Below are 16,200 nucleotides of genomic sequence, written 5' to 3'. Positions count from 1 at the left end.
AGGAGGAAAGCAAGATAGGAGTTGACTAATTCTGTCTTCTCTCTGCAAATGAGTAACAATCTATTTCCTGATTCAGATTATGACTACTGTTCTTGCCGACAGAGTAAAGCACGTTTATGAAGTGTCTGTCACATCTGTCACATAAGCTTCCCTTGTGCCATGTGGATCACTGTGACCACTGTATTATGGCTACGCTTCTAGGACTTTCTTTCTCTAGCACCTATGGTTTAAAATTCTGTATTTATTATGATCACTATTGGTGTGTGTGTGTGTGTGTATGTGTGTGTGTGTGTGTGTGTGTGTGTGTGTGTTCATGTGTGTGTATGCATGCATGTGTGCACATGTAGAGGTCAGATGACCAAATTGTGGAATTATTTCTTTGCTTCACCCTTACAAGTTCAATCTAGGGATTGAACTCAGGTCTCTGAACTTGTATAGTATGCACCAAACTTGCTAGCCATCCAGTCCATAGGTTCAAGTTCTTGGGATGTTTCTCATTTCTAACACCTTAAGTCCTGCCTGGGTTAGCTGCAAAGACAGAAATAAATTGTACCTAGAGATGAGATTGGTTGCGTATGGATCAGTTACACAGTCTACATTTTAAGCTATAATCTTTGGGCTCTAATTACAGAGATTTGAGCCTTTCCTCAGGGAAGAATTGATGACCCATCTATAATTGAAGCCAAGAAGAAGTCAAAGAAGCAAGCTTTACAGTTTGCCACAGAGAAATTTCAAGTAAGGTGCTTCCCAGGGCAATAAGTTCCATGTTACAGAAAGTATTCAAATGGAAGCAGATGATCTTATGTCGAGGATATTGGAATAAGATTTGGATATTGATAGAAGACTAGAGTCAGAAGGCCACTAAAGTTCCTGGTTTTCAGAAAGTTAAACTGTAAGACGGCTTCATCAGTCAAAGGGCATTTCTAGGTGATTACCCCAGAAATCAGGAAAAGTACGTGTTTGCTGTAGGGCACACATTGCAAAGCATAATGGTCTTAATTTTCTGTTCGATGCTCATCTTTTACACAAGCCTCCAAGCATGCTTCACTGTTCACCACCTTAAAAATATGTTCCGTTTTCTCTCACCTCCCTGTCTTTGAACATGGAATTTCATGTTTGTACCTGACTTACTAGGGTTTCTATTATTGTGACGAAACACCATGTTCAAAAAGCATGTTGGGGAGAAAAGAGTTCATTTGGCTCACACTCCCACATTGTTCTTCATCATTGAAGGATGCCAGGACAGGAACTCAAACAGGGCAGGAACCTGGAGGCAGGAGATGGAGAGGCCATGGAGTGGTGCTGCTTACTGGCTTGTTCAGCCTGCTTTCTCATAGAGTCCAAGACTACCCACCAAAGGGTGGCCTCACTCAGAATGAACCAGGTCCTTCCATATCAATTACTATTTAAGAAAAGGATATAGCCCTGGTGTTGGTTTAATCAACAAAGTTTGTTTTGAAGGTATTATTTCATTCCTGCACAACCATTTCCTAATGAAGTTAATGAAAATATACTGGGTTAGTGGGTATTAAAGAGTTCCAGGGAGGGGGGTGGTGTCCCAAAAGCTGTTGCCTGTCCGTGGGATTTGTTCTTCTAGCTGGGCTACCTTGTCTGGTCTCAGTGCGAGAGGATGTGCCTAGCCTCAGAGAGACTTAATGTACCACGGTGGGGGATACAGGAGAGGAGTCATTCACCAGCTCAGAGGAGAAGGAGAGGGGGGGTGGGGGAAGGATTGTGGGAGGGAGTGATCGGGATGCTGGCAGTTATCGGGATGTAAAGTGAGTACAATTATAAAAAGAAAGAGAGAGAGAGACAGAGAGAGACAGAGAGAGAGAGAGAGAGAGAGAGAGAGGTCCATCAATGTAGTTATTAATTTGTGTGCAAACTCTAGGTCCTCCTGGGAACAGACTGACTTCTCAGAGTATTGTGTTGGTTAACCACATCGCTGGCTGCCAGGCATTTCAATGCTCTGGCAATGCTGAGAGACTCACTTCAGCTTCCTGGCCCTGGTTTCCTTGCCTGGAAAATTAGAGATTGCCTCTTTTTAGGACCTTCTTAGCTGTATCTATCCATGAGGTCTTGGTTTATGCCTTTCTTTTCTCTGAGGACTGTCACCAGAAAAGTAGCTCTATGGTTACATTGTCAACAAGCTTGTGTATACAAGGGACACACAGGGACCTTTCTATGGGCAGATCTCTGAATTTGTGGCAATGTCTGTTTTTATGAAGGATACAGCGAGACAAGGGGTTTGCAAACTTTTTGCAAAGGTCAAGGTAAATACTTTTGGTTTTGCAAACTAGTCACAATTAGTTCTGAGTTTATAGTGGAAATCAGCCCCGCAATATGCAAATTAGGGGTGTGGCCATGAAAAACAACACCTGATTTTCAAAAGTAGGTAGTGGCTTTGATTTGGCTTATGGATCATAGTTTACATATCTAATAGGAGGATGTTCAAATATATAAAAAAGTAGATACTTGATTTTTAAATGGCACACTGAAATACGTGATCAATGACTTACACAGCTAACAACTACCTTTGATCATGACAATTCTACTTTAAATGAATTTAAAGGTTAGCTATGTATTCCCTAAGCATAAAAACCAAACATATTAGCATGAGGAAATACTTGGATTAGTAAGAAATAAAATGCTGATAAGCAGTGCCAACTTAATCACTCTGACCAGGCTCTGTCATGCAAGAATGGAGAACAAGTGTACCTGACCTAGACTGAGGAGATAATCCACAGGGCCTGTTCTAGCATGTGGGATGGGAAGCCACTAGGAGAGACTGATTTTCACTGAGGTGGGTGATTTTGAGATTACTATCTGCCTTAGTTTGGGTTTCTATTGCTGTGAAGAGACACCATGACAATGGCGACACTTACAAAGGAAAACGTTTAATTGGGTCTGGCTTACAGATCGGAGGTTTAGTCCATTATCATCACAGTTGAAAGCATGGCGGCATGGCAGCATGCTGGCAGACTCGATCCTGGAGAAGGTACTGAGAGTTCTACATCTGGATCAGCAGGCAGCAGGAAGAAGGTGAGACACTGGGCCTGGCTTGAGTGTCTAAGACCTGAAATTCCACACCCGGTGACACTTTTCTTCCAACGAGGCCACACCTATTTCAAGAAGGCCATGACTCTTAATGGTGCCACTCCTGATGGGTCCATGGGCGCCACTTTCATGCAAATCATCACACTGCCGAAATACCAGGATCAGGATGTAGCTCAGTAGGAGAATGGTTGCCTAGCAAGCACAAATTCTCCATTTGATTTCAAGCACTGAGAGAAAAAAACCATTTGGTTGCATGCAATTAATCAACAATATTAAAAAAAATAATTTCTGGTTCTCTCCTGTCTATTCTATATTAATTTGTAAAGATTTCCCCCTGATTAAAAAAAATGAACCAGAACCAAAAAATTAAAAAAAAAATCATCTTTTATTTATTAGCAGTGCAGAGAGCAAGCAGGGAAAAGAGGTCATTTGCTGTAACCACACTCTTGTGCAGAGTATAGCTGGAGACTTGTCTGGGAGACTTAAGAGTGGCAAAGAAAATGATCCCACTGTTCCAAAGTACCCCTCTCCCCCATAAATCACTGTAATGATGATGTCGTTCATTTTGGTCCTTTGCTTTTGTGGCAAGCAGCCAATATCCCCTCTGTGGCCTTTCCCCAATGTCTGCTATATCAGGCCCGTTGACCAGGTGAGTAAAACAAACACCCACTGAGTGTGTGCCTGGAAATGAGAGCAAGCAACATTTAGATGCCCTGTGAGGTAGACCCCAGCCTGCAGATACAGAGCAGTAAGTGACCCTGAGGAAATCAGCAGCAGGATTTCACGATATGCATGAAAGTCAACAACTGGGCTTCATCGCTGTGTACAAACACATCGATACACTGAGTGTCCTTCCTTCTGGCTGCTTGCTACCAACACTCAGGGATGTAAAAGCCTTATGGGGAAAGAAACAAGTGTTTTTTTTTTTTTTTTGTCTACAAAGGGGCATTTTATATAATTACCTCACTCTTTCTGATATCTCTCCTACATCTTAGGAGGAAATCAAAGCCCAGAGAGGTTAAGTAAAATAACTTTATCCAAATCGTACAACCAATACACTATATCTCGAGCCTCTGATTTGACTTAATTGTCATGGGGTGTAACTTGAACATTGGAACATGGGGATTTTCAAATCTCCCTGGCTGATACCAGCCTGCAGCCAGCCGCAGTGGGACTAAATGGCCTCCAGAGATGGCGTGATGTTATGATAAGGGCTGACAGCCTTCCAGGCTCATCTGGAGGTTGTTCATGGGAGGCTTAACAAACACAAACTGTCCCGACACAGAGAAGTTGTAAACTCTTTAATGTTTCTGGTTACATTGGCTTTTTTTTTTTTTTTTTTTAATTTTGGTCCAAATCATGCTAAATTTCATGGCCTTGTGTAAATGCTCCGGACAGGTTGATGCCCTTCCAGACTGTGTCTCCCAGGGACCTGTAGATAGGAATTATGAAGTGTTGTAAACTATAAACCTGGGATTTGATTTTCGAAAGAAAGCATGCTACCCCAATAAAAATGATGGAATATGTACTTTCAGAAAGGGCAGCCATGAGTGACACCAAGCTCAGACATTTTTCTTCTTGATTTTTTTTAGGGGGTGTGGGGTGGGGGAAGCATTCCTAATTTAGCAGAATGTAAGTTTGGCTTGATTCTTGGGGTAAGGGCCTGGGGAGGCAAAGGGGAGGTGCCATCTGAATCCAGAGTGTGTAGGAAAAGGTCGATATCTGATATTGTCTATAAACTCAGTTCAGAGACATGACAGCTATGAAATCAAGCTGTCCTTGGATCTGTAGAGGCGCTGACATTTTTCAGTGACAGTGTTTTGTAGTTAAGGACCCAGTCGTATGGCACTTTGCGGTTTATAAAGCATATTTACATACATTCTATGGCAGGGTGAAGACAGAATGCCCCAGTTCTTCACTCTTCCCAGGATAGGCGCCGCGTCAATGTGATTTGATAGCCAATAGGCCACTTTCAGTCTGGGCTGGCCTTGTGACTTGTTTTAAGTAATAGAATGTAGTGTAACTAATGTGCCAGACTCTGACCCAAGGACAAAGGAGGAAGTCATGCTTTCTTTCTCAGGACCCCTGATTTTCTGTACTGGGGCCAGCTTAGCCTAGCCTGTCCAGATGGGGAACTACATGGAGCACAGACAGCCATTGCAGTGAGCCTACCACATATCAGCCAAGATGCCGATAACTATCTCCACCACACCCCCAAGCCCAACAAAAGCCCATGACTCGTTAAGCTACTTAGACATAGAAGTGGTAAATTAGTTGTTTTTTTCTTTCTGACATTAAGTCATTGTGAGAGAAAGCTAAAAAACCACCTTTTGGTGACTCCAGAAAGCATGATAATCATTGTTGCAGAGAAGGTGGGTGGCTTCAATTCAGTGCCTTTGTAGTTGGTGAAAACCTAGGGGTCTGGCATCCACTAGTTGTAGAAACTGGGGCTGATTGAGTTTTCAGAACTGGTTCCTATAGCTAGAAAGTGATATAATAGAATTTCCCTTGCAGAGTCACTCTGAAGATTACAGTAGCTAAGCCGTGTAAAGGGCTAAGTTCATGTAAACACTGTAAATTTGAGCTCTTACAATGATAGCGATATCAAGAATTACTCAAGGTTTCATGTTTGGGAGTCAGGGACCAAGTCTTCAAGTTAGTTTTGAAAGCAGGGTTCCTGATTCCTGACTAAGACAGTTGTTATTTCCCTCTCCTTCCCATTTCTGCTTTCTGATCTCATCTGAGAGCTTATTTTAAGTTTCTAACTCACCAGCAGGCTGTTCTAGTTCATAAGACCTTCTAAAAAAGTTAAAGTGAGCTGAAGTGCAATGAGTTATCTGATTCAAGATTTATTAGGGAGAAGGCAGAATATTCTTATAGGAAAACAATGGGCCTATCATCCCGTAGTTGCCCGTAAAACCAGAACCGTCTCCCACACAGATCTCTTAGGCATGAAGAAAGCTTGCTAGACAGAAATCTGAATAGCTGGGCTCAAAGGCAGAGGAACTTCTAAATATAGAAGTTAGCAATGTCTGATGACACTGTGACCCCACAGGTATTTTCACAAAGTGAATGTTTTGATGCATATTCTAGGATTCAGAAAACAAAAACAAAAAACAAACAAAAGAACAACAGCCCACTAATAGTGCTTTGCTCCTGAAGCATTTTCTCTTTATCCTGCAGGAAGATTCTTTTCATGCCATAGTCAGCTCTCATTTGCCTGCCTCTGCCTACTTGAGGCTACATCTTCATTCTTGTGCTTTTACTTTCTTGAAAGGAAGGGAGCTCCGGGGAGCAAGCTTCTTAGTCTAGTTTGACCCACTGTGCCCATTTGTTCAGTACAATGCTTTGTTCAGATGGGGTTTCTTCACCAGCTCCTCATCAGCCAGAAGGCTTTCTGTCCAGTGCTTAGGGGTGTGTTGGTCAGCAAGCATTGCTCGTGGAAGAGCGTTAGGTACAGATGTTCTTGGGAAGAGATCTGTGTGTCCCACTGTCTAAACTTCCCCAAAGAAGGGAAATATATATCAAGATTATTTGTGGAAACAATTACTCAGTGCTGTTGGCTGCATCAGAATGTCTCTTAAGTAAGATTTGGAAGCCTGCTATTAATCAAGTTGCCTTGGGAAAGATCACCACTTCCCTCAGGATCCCGCTTTTAGCAGCAAAAAGCAGATGTTTTTCTAGATAAGAAACAAGCATTTTCAACGAAGCATGCCGAGTTTAGTCATCGAGAAACAGGGAATCTAATGTACGCACACGGTTGTGCTCCCCCCCCCCCGGATTATTCCCTCCAATCAAGCTAACAAGACCTGGTTGCCCGCTTTCTGGGGTTGCTGGAATTTCTCTTTTGGATCAAGATTTTCTATCATTTCTAGCTTCAACCTAGTTTAACCATGAAAAGCCTAATGATTTAACCTGGGTATAATTCTATGCCTGTTTTAAATAAATCAGTGATTGTGGACATGCAAGCATACTTTTTGAAAACATGCCCACTTATGTTATCCTTTTAGAATTTCTACTTCTTTGAGAAGTTTATTTTGTGAGTATTGGTGCTTTGACTCAAATATATTCATGCACCATGCATATACTTAGAACCTGTGGAATCCAGGAGAGGGCATCCAATTTCTTGTAACTAGAGTTATTATAGACAGTTATTAGCTGCCACATGGGTGCTGGGAATAGAATCTAGGTCCTCTGGCAGAATAGCCAGTGCTCTTAAGTTCTGAGCTATCTTCCTAACCCTGAACTGTCCACTGCTTTATATAATCTTTGACATTCCATTAAGTAGCAAACCAAATGATATTTTGAATTAAAAATGTCTTAAATTCTACTTGTATTTTATGAAAATGACAAGTCTAAAGAAGATCACTCATTCAGTTTGTAGCATAAAAACAAGATTTTTGCCTGTTTGATATTTGCCTTTCCCACATGATTGTTAAGGCAGAGACTCTCATAGCAAAGAGAAGGATATATAGCCAGGCAATGAACCCTCCCATCCTTTAGCAGCAGGGAGACTTAAATCCTTGAAGTCAGCATTGGGTGGTACTGTGAGGGTGACTTAGGCTGTACACTCTATGGTGCAGTCCTTCAGGTGTTCCATTTGATGACTTTCATGGTTGACCTCTTCTAGAAGAGCTCTCATCACCAGAAAAGAGAACAAACCCGTGTGGTACAGCACATTTTATTATAAATGCTGTCATTAGCTACTTAATCCCTTTCTCTGCAAAGCCCCATTAGTGGTGTGAGCACAGGCAGTGAAACAACCTGAAAGTTGACTCAAGGGTAAATCTCAAGGTCTCTAATGTACACTTTCCACAGTCCGTTGGTAGAACCATGTTGCCCTGCCTCTGCCTGCTAATGTCCTTTCTGTTTAGTGACCGTAGAGCAATAGGCCTCAAGCTGTGGGTTGCATCTCTCACTGGGGTGGGTTCAACTATCTTTCAAAGGAGTCAATCCTCCATTGCTGGTGGGATTGCAAGCTTGTACAACTACTCTGGAAATCAGTTTGGTGGTTCCTCAGAAAACTGGATATAGTACTACCAGTAGATCCAGCGATACCTCTCCTGGGCATATACCCAGAAGATGTTCCAACTGTTAATAAGGACACATGATCCACTATGTTCATAGCAGCCCTATTTATAATAGCCAGAAGCTGGAAAGAACCCAGATGTCCCTCAACAGAGGAATGGATACAGAAAATGTGGTACATTTACACAGTGGAGTACTACTCAGCTATTAAAAACAATGAATTTATGAAATTCTTGGGCAAATGGATGTATCTGGAGGATATCATCCTGAGTGAGATAACCCAATCACAAAAAAGTCACTTGATATGCACTCACTGATAAATGGATATTAGCCCAGAAAGCTAGAATACCCAAGATATAACTTCTAAAACACAAGAAAATCAAGAAGGAAGACCAACTCATGGATACTTCATTCCTCCCTAGAATAGGGAATAAAATATCCATGGAAGGAGTTGCAGACACAAAGTTTGGAGCTAAGACAAAAAGATGGACTATCCAGAGACTGCCCCACAGGGGTCCATCCCATAATCAGCCACTAAACGCAGACACTATTGCATATGCCAGCAAGATTTTGCTGAAAGGGCCCTGATATAGCTGTCTCCTGTGAAGCTTTGCCAGTGCCTGGCAAATACAGAAGTGGATGCTCATAGTCATCTATAGGATGGAACACAGGACCCCCAATGTAGGAGCTAGAGAAAGTACCCAAGAGTTGAAGGGGTCTGCAACCCTATAGGTGGAACAACAATATGAACTAATCAGTATTCCCTGAACTTGTGTCTCTAGCTGCATATGTAGCAGAAGAAGGCCTAGTTGGCCATCATTGGGAAGAGAGGCTCCTTGGTCTAGTAAACTTTATATGCCCCAGTACAAGGGAAAGCCAGGGCCAAGAAGTGGGAGTGAGTGGGTAGGGGAGCAGAGCGGGGGGAGGGTATAGGGGACTTTTGGGATAGCATTTGAAATGTAAATGAAGAAAATATCTAATAAAAAAAGAAAAAAAGGAGTCACCTAAGACCATCAGAAAATGCAGACATTGACATTATGATTCATAAAAGTAGTACAATTACATTCTTAAAGAAGCAAAGGAGAATACTTTATGGCTGGGGGGAGGGGCTCACCATAATATGAAGTATTGTACTAAAAGGTCACAGCATTAGGAAGGCTGAGAACCAGTAGTGTAGAGACACCATAAACTTGAGAATAGGGCCATCATACATCTTTATCCTCTACCCCAATGTCCCAGTTGGCTTTGAACTTGATACGTATGATGCTTGTCACTAAATCTAATCATAGTTCAGTGGAGTGGTGTAAAAGTATGGGGCTTTTACATGCCTGCCCTTGCTCTGAAATATTGACACAGGGACCTGGTATATTTATCAAAAGCCTCAGGGACTAAGCTGAGCAGACTCTGATGTATTCTAACCTGACTATGCTGGCTTGGCCTGCTTCCCAGTCTACTTTCTAGCCACGTGTCCAGTTACCTGTTATGTTGGTCTCACCCTGGCATCCTTCCTTCTTGTTCTTATGATGAGTCCTCCGTCCCATCTGAGACCTTCTGCCTCTCTCAGGGCATGAAAGTCCTGCCTTATACTCTTCTATCCAGCTATGGGGGAAAAGGTCTTTATTAAGCAATCAGAAGATGATGGAGAGCAATGTTTTATAAAATACGGAGTTAGGAAATGCTTTATAGTCATGATAATTTCAAGTCCAGCCTACAACCAGATCTCTAGGTACAGAAATCAGCATTTAAATACAAAGTGCACAAAAGCACCTGCCAACAGGGTGGGGATTGTCGATCTCTGACTGGACTTAGCTTGGCCGTGGGGCTGTCCCAAACTTCCTTTTCACCACTTTTAACAAGACTGCTTCTTGGAATGAGTTGAGGCTGTAGATACAGGAGTTCACATGTCCTGCAGAATGTCCTTGTGAGTGTCCTCTTGTGACAGCTTGCCATGCTTTTTCTTCATAAAGTGAAAACTAAACAAAATCTAAAACACACGACCCTGTATGCATATAAATTAATTTCAGGATAAAATGTCAACTGTCGTGTTATAGATGGAAACCTGAGCATGTTTCACTGTGCAGTTGAGCTTTCTCTCTGTGCCAGTGCCTCACTGGGTGTTAATGAATCAGGTCCCTCTTCCCTGGTGCGCAGGGACACTCTGCTTCTCATTGTCCCCGGTAGTTATTTTGGGGGCCATGTCCTGGGTTTTGTCCCATGCAATGTGAGATATCAAAGTCATTATAATTTTTAATTAAAAAGGAAAAAAGAGTGATACACATTTGCTTACATGATGTAGCTATTTTAATTTTAAAAGTAGAGTAAGAAATTAAAAATAACATGGGAAGTTGGCAAATTTAAAGCAATGAAATTAATTCTAAAGGAAATTGCCTTATACCTGAGATGGTTAGGAAGAAAAACTTAAAGGCAGGAGATGCTAAGGTCAGGCAGATGGAACACTAGGAAATAACCTTTCAAAACGCATCTGAGACTCAGCAGTTATAGAGTTCAACTGTGCCCAGGGACCAGGGTGAGAAGGAATGTGCTTTCCAAATATTAGAACGAACGATTCTGAAGACTTCATTTTTTTTCTCATTATTTTCAGACATGTGCTATTTGCAATAGAATTCCCCTTTCCTTTTATCTCTCTCAAATTGCCACAATGGACTTGAATGAGTGACCATACACAGTGTATTTTTTAAAAATAAATCTTAATAGGATATCACATACCAAATTTTAATAAAGTACCATTTTCATGGTTTTTTTTTTAAAAAGATTTATTTATTGATTATGTATACAGAGGTCTGCCTGCTGGCCAGAAGAGTATATCAGATCTCATGACAGATGGTTGTGAGCCATCACATGGTTGCTGGGAATTGAACTGAGGACCTCTGGAAGAGCAGCCAGTGCTCTTAACCTCTGAACCATCTCTTCAGCTTTTCATGGTTTTTCTTTTCCTTCCTTCCTTCCTTCCTTCCTTCCTTCCTTCCTTCCTTCCTTCCTTCCTTCCTCTCTCTCTCTCTCTCTCTCTCTCTCTCTCTTTCCTTCTTTTTTTTTGTGATGGTGTTTAATATATTTTTGCCAACATGGCACGAATCTTATTGGAAAGTCACAGGCAAAACATAAAGCAAGCATATGTTCGACTCACATCAGTGTTTGTAGTGACTAGTGTGTAGGGATCTTGACTTTTTTGTAGAATTGATGCACTAGCCTGGGATAGTAGCTAGGATCTGGCTAGTCCTTGTCCATCACCTGTTAAGCTACTTCCTCGAAGTCACAGTGTACTCTTTGAAATCACTCTTGGGCTGTTCTTGTTTTTGTATATGCGGCCGTATCTTTTAGTAAGCATCTCTACCGTTTAATTAACCTTTATTACTTGGAAATTTATATTCATGCTCAGGCCCAATTTATGGCTTATTTATACTCTTGAATTTTCAAAGAGGGGATTGGCTAGCAATAGAAGCCATTTGAGAAAATCTAATAATTATCCCAGCCTGGCCACTACCAAGTTACACAATTACAAGCAAATTACCCTAGATTGTTCAATCTCTAATAATTGACTGTTGGGAACTGACAGCGATTACCACTATTTACCTCGAAGTAGATTATTCATTTTGAAATTTGTCTTTTAAAATGCTAAAGAAACCTACTATGACTGAGAAGAGAGTTATAAAAATAGCTTGGTGCTTTGCATCAGAAAAGCTCTGTGTAAATCCGAGCGCTGGCATTTATTAGCTTAAGAATCTCAGACAAGCCTGGCAGGATGGCTCTGCCAGTGAAGGCACACTGCTGCAAAGTCACTTACCTCGAAGCCTGATGACCCGAGTTAGGTGGCCCGGAGCTACAAGCTGGAAGAAGAGAACCGACTCCCACATCCTGTCCTCTGATTCCCGTACATGCACCAGGGCGTGTGCGTGTGCAAGTGTAGACACCGGTGTGAACAAAATAAATAAATGCAAACATATCAAAATTATATACAAGTCATTTAAATTTGGGAGCCCATTTCTTACCACTGTCAGAGGACTGTTTTGGGGATTGGGAGACAAGTGTCCCCCACAGTGGTGCTCAGTGGAGAGAGCCCATAAGAGTCTCTCTTTTCTCTCAAGCGTTTGAGTAGGAAACCTAAATTTTCCTTCAAGCGTCACTGAGCAGTGAAGCCGGACGGAGCCCCAGGATTGCTTCTCTTTTTGTTGATTCACAGTGACCCCCCCCCCACATGTACTCTGAATAATGAACTCTCCATTTGCTGGAGAATTCTGATTTCATTATTCTTACTTAACTAACCTTGAAAGTAGAAATAAGATCTTTTTCTTTTGGACTTACGGCTTATAATTCCCGAAGAAAATTGATCATTAAATCAAAAGGTCCGGTTCATTTCTTGTTCTAACACATATTATGGGCCCCATTGTATTTGGAATAAAAATCAGAGTCCTCATCGATGCTTACAGGGCCCCGTGAGGTCAGAGGTGGACAGCATTTTTACCCTTGCTGCCTCACACTCTCTTCTCAGCTCCACATACCTTTATGTTGCTTTTGCATTCTCAGTTCATTGCCATCAGAAGCCATTCTTCCTAAAGAACATTACGCCCCTTCCTCCAGATTTTTTATAGTTGGGTCTTTCCAGTTCCCAAGATTCATCTCCAAATAACTTCCTCAGGAAGAGATACCTAAATTAGCCACCTCTTCCCCAAGACCAACAAAATCTATTCAAGCAAAATGCATTCTTTCCTTATAAAAAGAATCTAAAAACATAGAAGAGTATTTATAAGCCACAGAACTGCGTGGTAAAGCATCTTTATTTGCTTGTTTGTTAACCATCTCTTTCTCTGAAGCATAGCCTCTAGATAATGGAGACTGCTGCTATTTCCTAATGCTGGATTGCTGCTTGGTGCCACACACACACACACACACACACTGAAAGAGAGAGAGAGAGAGAGAGAGAGAGAGAGAGAGAGAGAGAGAGAGAGAGATCTTCAGTCTCATGTATTTTTTTCTCTTAGTTTTGTTTCCCTGCGGCCAACCCTTATTTGTATATTTAGTTCCAATGCAAATGCCAAAACTCTAAAATAGTCCTGTCTAATAGAATTTTAAGGTAAACCACATCAATAATTTTAAATTATTCAGTAGCTATGTTAAAAAGCACACATATATCAAGTTCAGCATCTAATATATTATTGTCCCAATCCACAATTCACATAAAGTTTATATTTTTTTATATTCTTTCCTTTCTTTCTTTCTTTCTTTCTTTCTTTCTTTCTTTCTTTCTTTCTTTCTTTCTTTCTTTCTTTCTTTTTTTTTTTTGAGACAGGGTTTCTCTGTATAGCCCATGGCTGTTCTGGAACTCACTTTGTAGACCAGGCTGGCCTTGAACTCAGAAATCTGCCTGCCTCTGTCTCCCAAGTGCTGGGATTAAAGGCATGGGCCACCACCGCCCGGCTATATTCTTTTCAAAATCTGTAGTGTGTTTCAAACTTTCGAGTCATGCCAATTTGAATATACATATTTTCTGCTCCCAGGCCATATGTGACTGGTAGGTATTATATTGTATAGTGCAATCCAGGTAATGTTTGACAGATAGTATTTCTCGACTTAAAATATCTAATGTATATCTATCACATATAAGATAATACTAACATGGTTCTCACTCTGATATGACTGACATATTTCTTGGCCTACAATATATATATACACATATATATTATATAAGATATAGTAACATGGTTTTTATTCTTACATGACTGACATATTTCTTGACTTAAAATATCTAATGTATATTTATCACATATAAGATAGAGTAACATGGTTTTCACTTTGACATGACTGCTCATTGACATTGCTCATGACAGGGCTGCTCAAACCCCGTTTTCTTGTCTGATTATCATGTTTTTAGATCTATGTACTTGTGTGGCTCTAGATATATGTATATAATCTGTGCTTACTAATTCTTAATTAGCATCTTCTATAGCTTTAAATAATATACTTGATAGTGTTTTTAATTCTTCTATTTCAGGAATACTAAAATTTCATCTCCAGCCCTCGTTTCAGCATGCTACCATGAATACAACACCCTACCATGTTCTTCCATGTTCTGGTTTCTATAGAGCCCAGGTTGTAAACATTTACAATTGATTCTGTAACCATGGGCACTCATTAGCCTTTTGTTTTCTTTCTCCTGGGGGGCAACTGTGTGAGGATGGTGTATACATGTGTCTGTGCATATACCCATGTACACACACAGAGACATAGACACACAGACAGAGATAGAAACATACATGCACACAGAAACACACATGCACAGAAGGTTGTCTTCCTCTCTCTCTCTTCCCTATTGCCTCACCAGGGTCTCTCATTAGCTGGAACTGTGGCATTCCAGCTGGGCTGTTTTTAGGATCTGTTTGTTTTCCTCTGTTCAATGCTGGCTTTGTAGGCATGTGCACCCATGCTCAGCTTTTCTAGAAAGTGCTGGGGATTTGAACTCAAATCCCTACAGCAAGTGCTTCCTAGGCCCATGTCTGAGTATTTTTAAAATGTTATATACCTGCAACAGAGAGTGAGAGAGCCTCTGTGAAATTCTAAGGGACACAGATACAGTAACACTGAAAACTCAAATTCAATTGTCTTAGAGCTAAAGACCAAAAGACTTCCCTTACAGTGAAGCAAATATGTTATGTAGTCATGGTTTTAGATAATGGGATAAAATACCAGATGCTAATTTGAAGACTTTTTATTATTTTATGATTTTATTTCTGGAGATTAAATATAGCAAGGAAATAGATTCACATTTAGTATGTCAATGATTTTTTTTTCTTCTGTAATGCAAGCTCTTTACAGACCAGGATTTTGTTCTGTAGAAGACCAAATGCTGACAGACCAGACTCAGTGGAGACACAGTCAGGAAAGCTGTGTCATTTGCACAGGATATATTTACAGTTGTTTTTCTTTTTAAAATTAGACTTTGATATATAAAAATTACACACTATGATGGGTGTAACATGGAATCTCAGAGTAATTTTAATTTGTATTTCCCTGATGACTAAGGACATTAAACATTTCTTTAAATTTTTCCTAGCCATTAGTGATTCTTCTTTTGAAAAATCTGATTAGCTCTGTACCCCATTTTAATTTTTTTATTGGATATTTTCTTTATTTACATTTCAAATGTTATCCTCTTTCCCAGTTCCCCCCTCCCCAGAAATCCCCTATCCCCCCATCCCCCTGCTTCTATGAGGATGTCCCTCCACCCACCCACCCACCCACTCCCACTTCCCCCCTCGATTCCCCTACACTGGAGCATCTATCGAGCCTTCATAGGACCAAGGACCTCTCCTCCCATTGATGCCTGACAAGGCCACCCTTTGCTACATATGCAGCTGGAATCATGTGTATTCCTTGGTTGATAGCTTAGTCCCTGAAAGCTCTGGGGTGTTAGGGGGTCTGGTTGGTTGATATTGTTGTTGTTCCTATGGAGTTGCAAATCTCTTCAACTCCTTCAGTACTTTCTCTAACTCCTCTATTGGGGACCCTGCACTCAGTCCAATGGTGGTGTGCAAGCATTTGTCTCTGTATTTGTCAGGCTCTGGCAGAGCTTCTCAGAAGACAGCCATATCAGGCTCCTTTCAGCATGCACTTCTTGGCATCCACAATAGTGTCTGCGTTTGGTGACTGTATATGGGATGGATCCCCAGGTGGGGCAGTCTCTGGATGGCCTTTCCTTCAGTCTCTGCTCCACATTTTGTCTCTGTATTTCCTCCTCTAAGTATTTTGTTTCTTTTCTAAGAAGGGCTGAAGCACCCACACATTGGTCTTCCTTCTTGAGCTTCATGTGGTCTGTGAATTGTATCTTGGGTATTCCGAGCTTTTGGGCTAATATCCACTTATCAGTGAGTGCATATCATGAGTGTTCTTCTGTGATTGGGTTATGTCACTCAGGATGATATTTTCTAGTTCCATCCATTTGCCTAAGAATTTCATGAATTCATCATTTTTAATAGCTGAGTAGTATTCCATTGTGTAAATTCTGTACCCCATTTTAATTGAGACATTTGGCTTATTGATGTCTAGTTTCTTGAGTTCTTTATCTATGTCATATATTAGCTCTTTGTCAGATGCAGAGTTGGT

The 16,200-nt window shown here is 41.0% G+C and overlaps 2 long non-coding RNA genes across 4 annotated transcripts in view; one reads left to right on the top strand and one right to left on the bottom strand.

Moving 5' to 3' along the window:
• Gm41629 overlaps positions 1-12,207 on the bottom strand; it is a 32,025-nt gene extending 19,818 nt beyond the window's left edge. Inside the window, exons 1-3 of one of the 2 annotated variants that reach the window (XR_877019.1) lie at positions 11,888-12,207; positions 9,563-9,684; positions 4,430-4,489 (exon numbers count right to left, since the gene is read on the bottom strand). This is a non-coding gene — a long non-coding RNA (predicted gene, 41629). Of the gene's footprint in view, positions 1-4,429; positions 4,490-9,562; positions 9,685-11,887 lie in introns of those variants that run through there. The other variant, XR_877018.1, reaches the window with a different exon arrangement.
• Positions 1-16,200, top strand: part of Gm34265 — a 182,994-nt gene that overhangs the window by 72,453 nt on the left and 94,341 nt on the right. The window lies entirely within an intron of this gene.

Source organism: Mus musculus, chromosome 17 (genome assembly GCF_000001635.26).
Source record: "Mus musculus strain C57BL/6J chromosome 17, GRCm38.p6 C57BL/6J".
Lineage (NCBI taxonomy): Eukaryota > Metazoa > Chordata > Mammalia > Rodentia > Muridae > Mus > Mus musculus.
The sequence above is the reverse complement of the archived record's forward strand: the minus strand, read 5'-3'. Positions and strand labels throughout refer to the sequence as shown.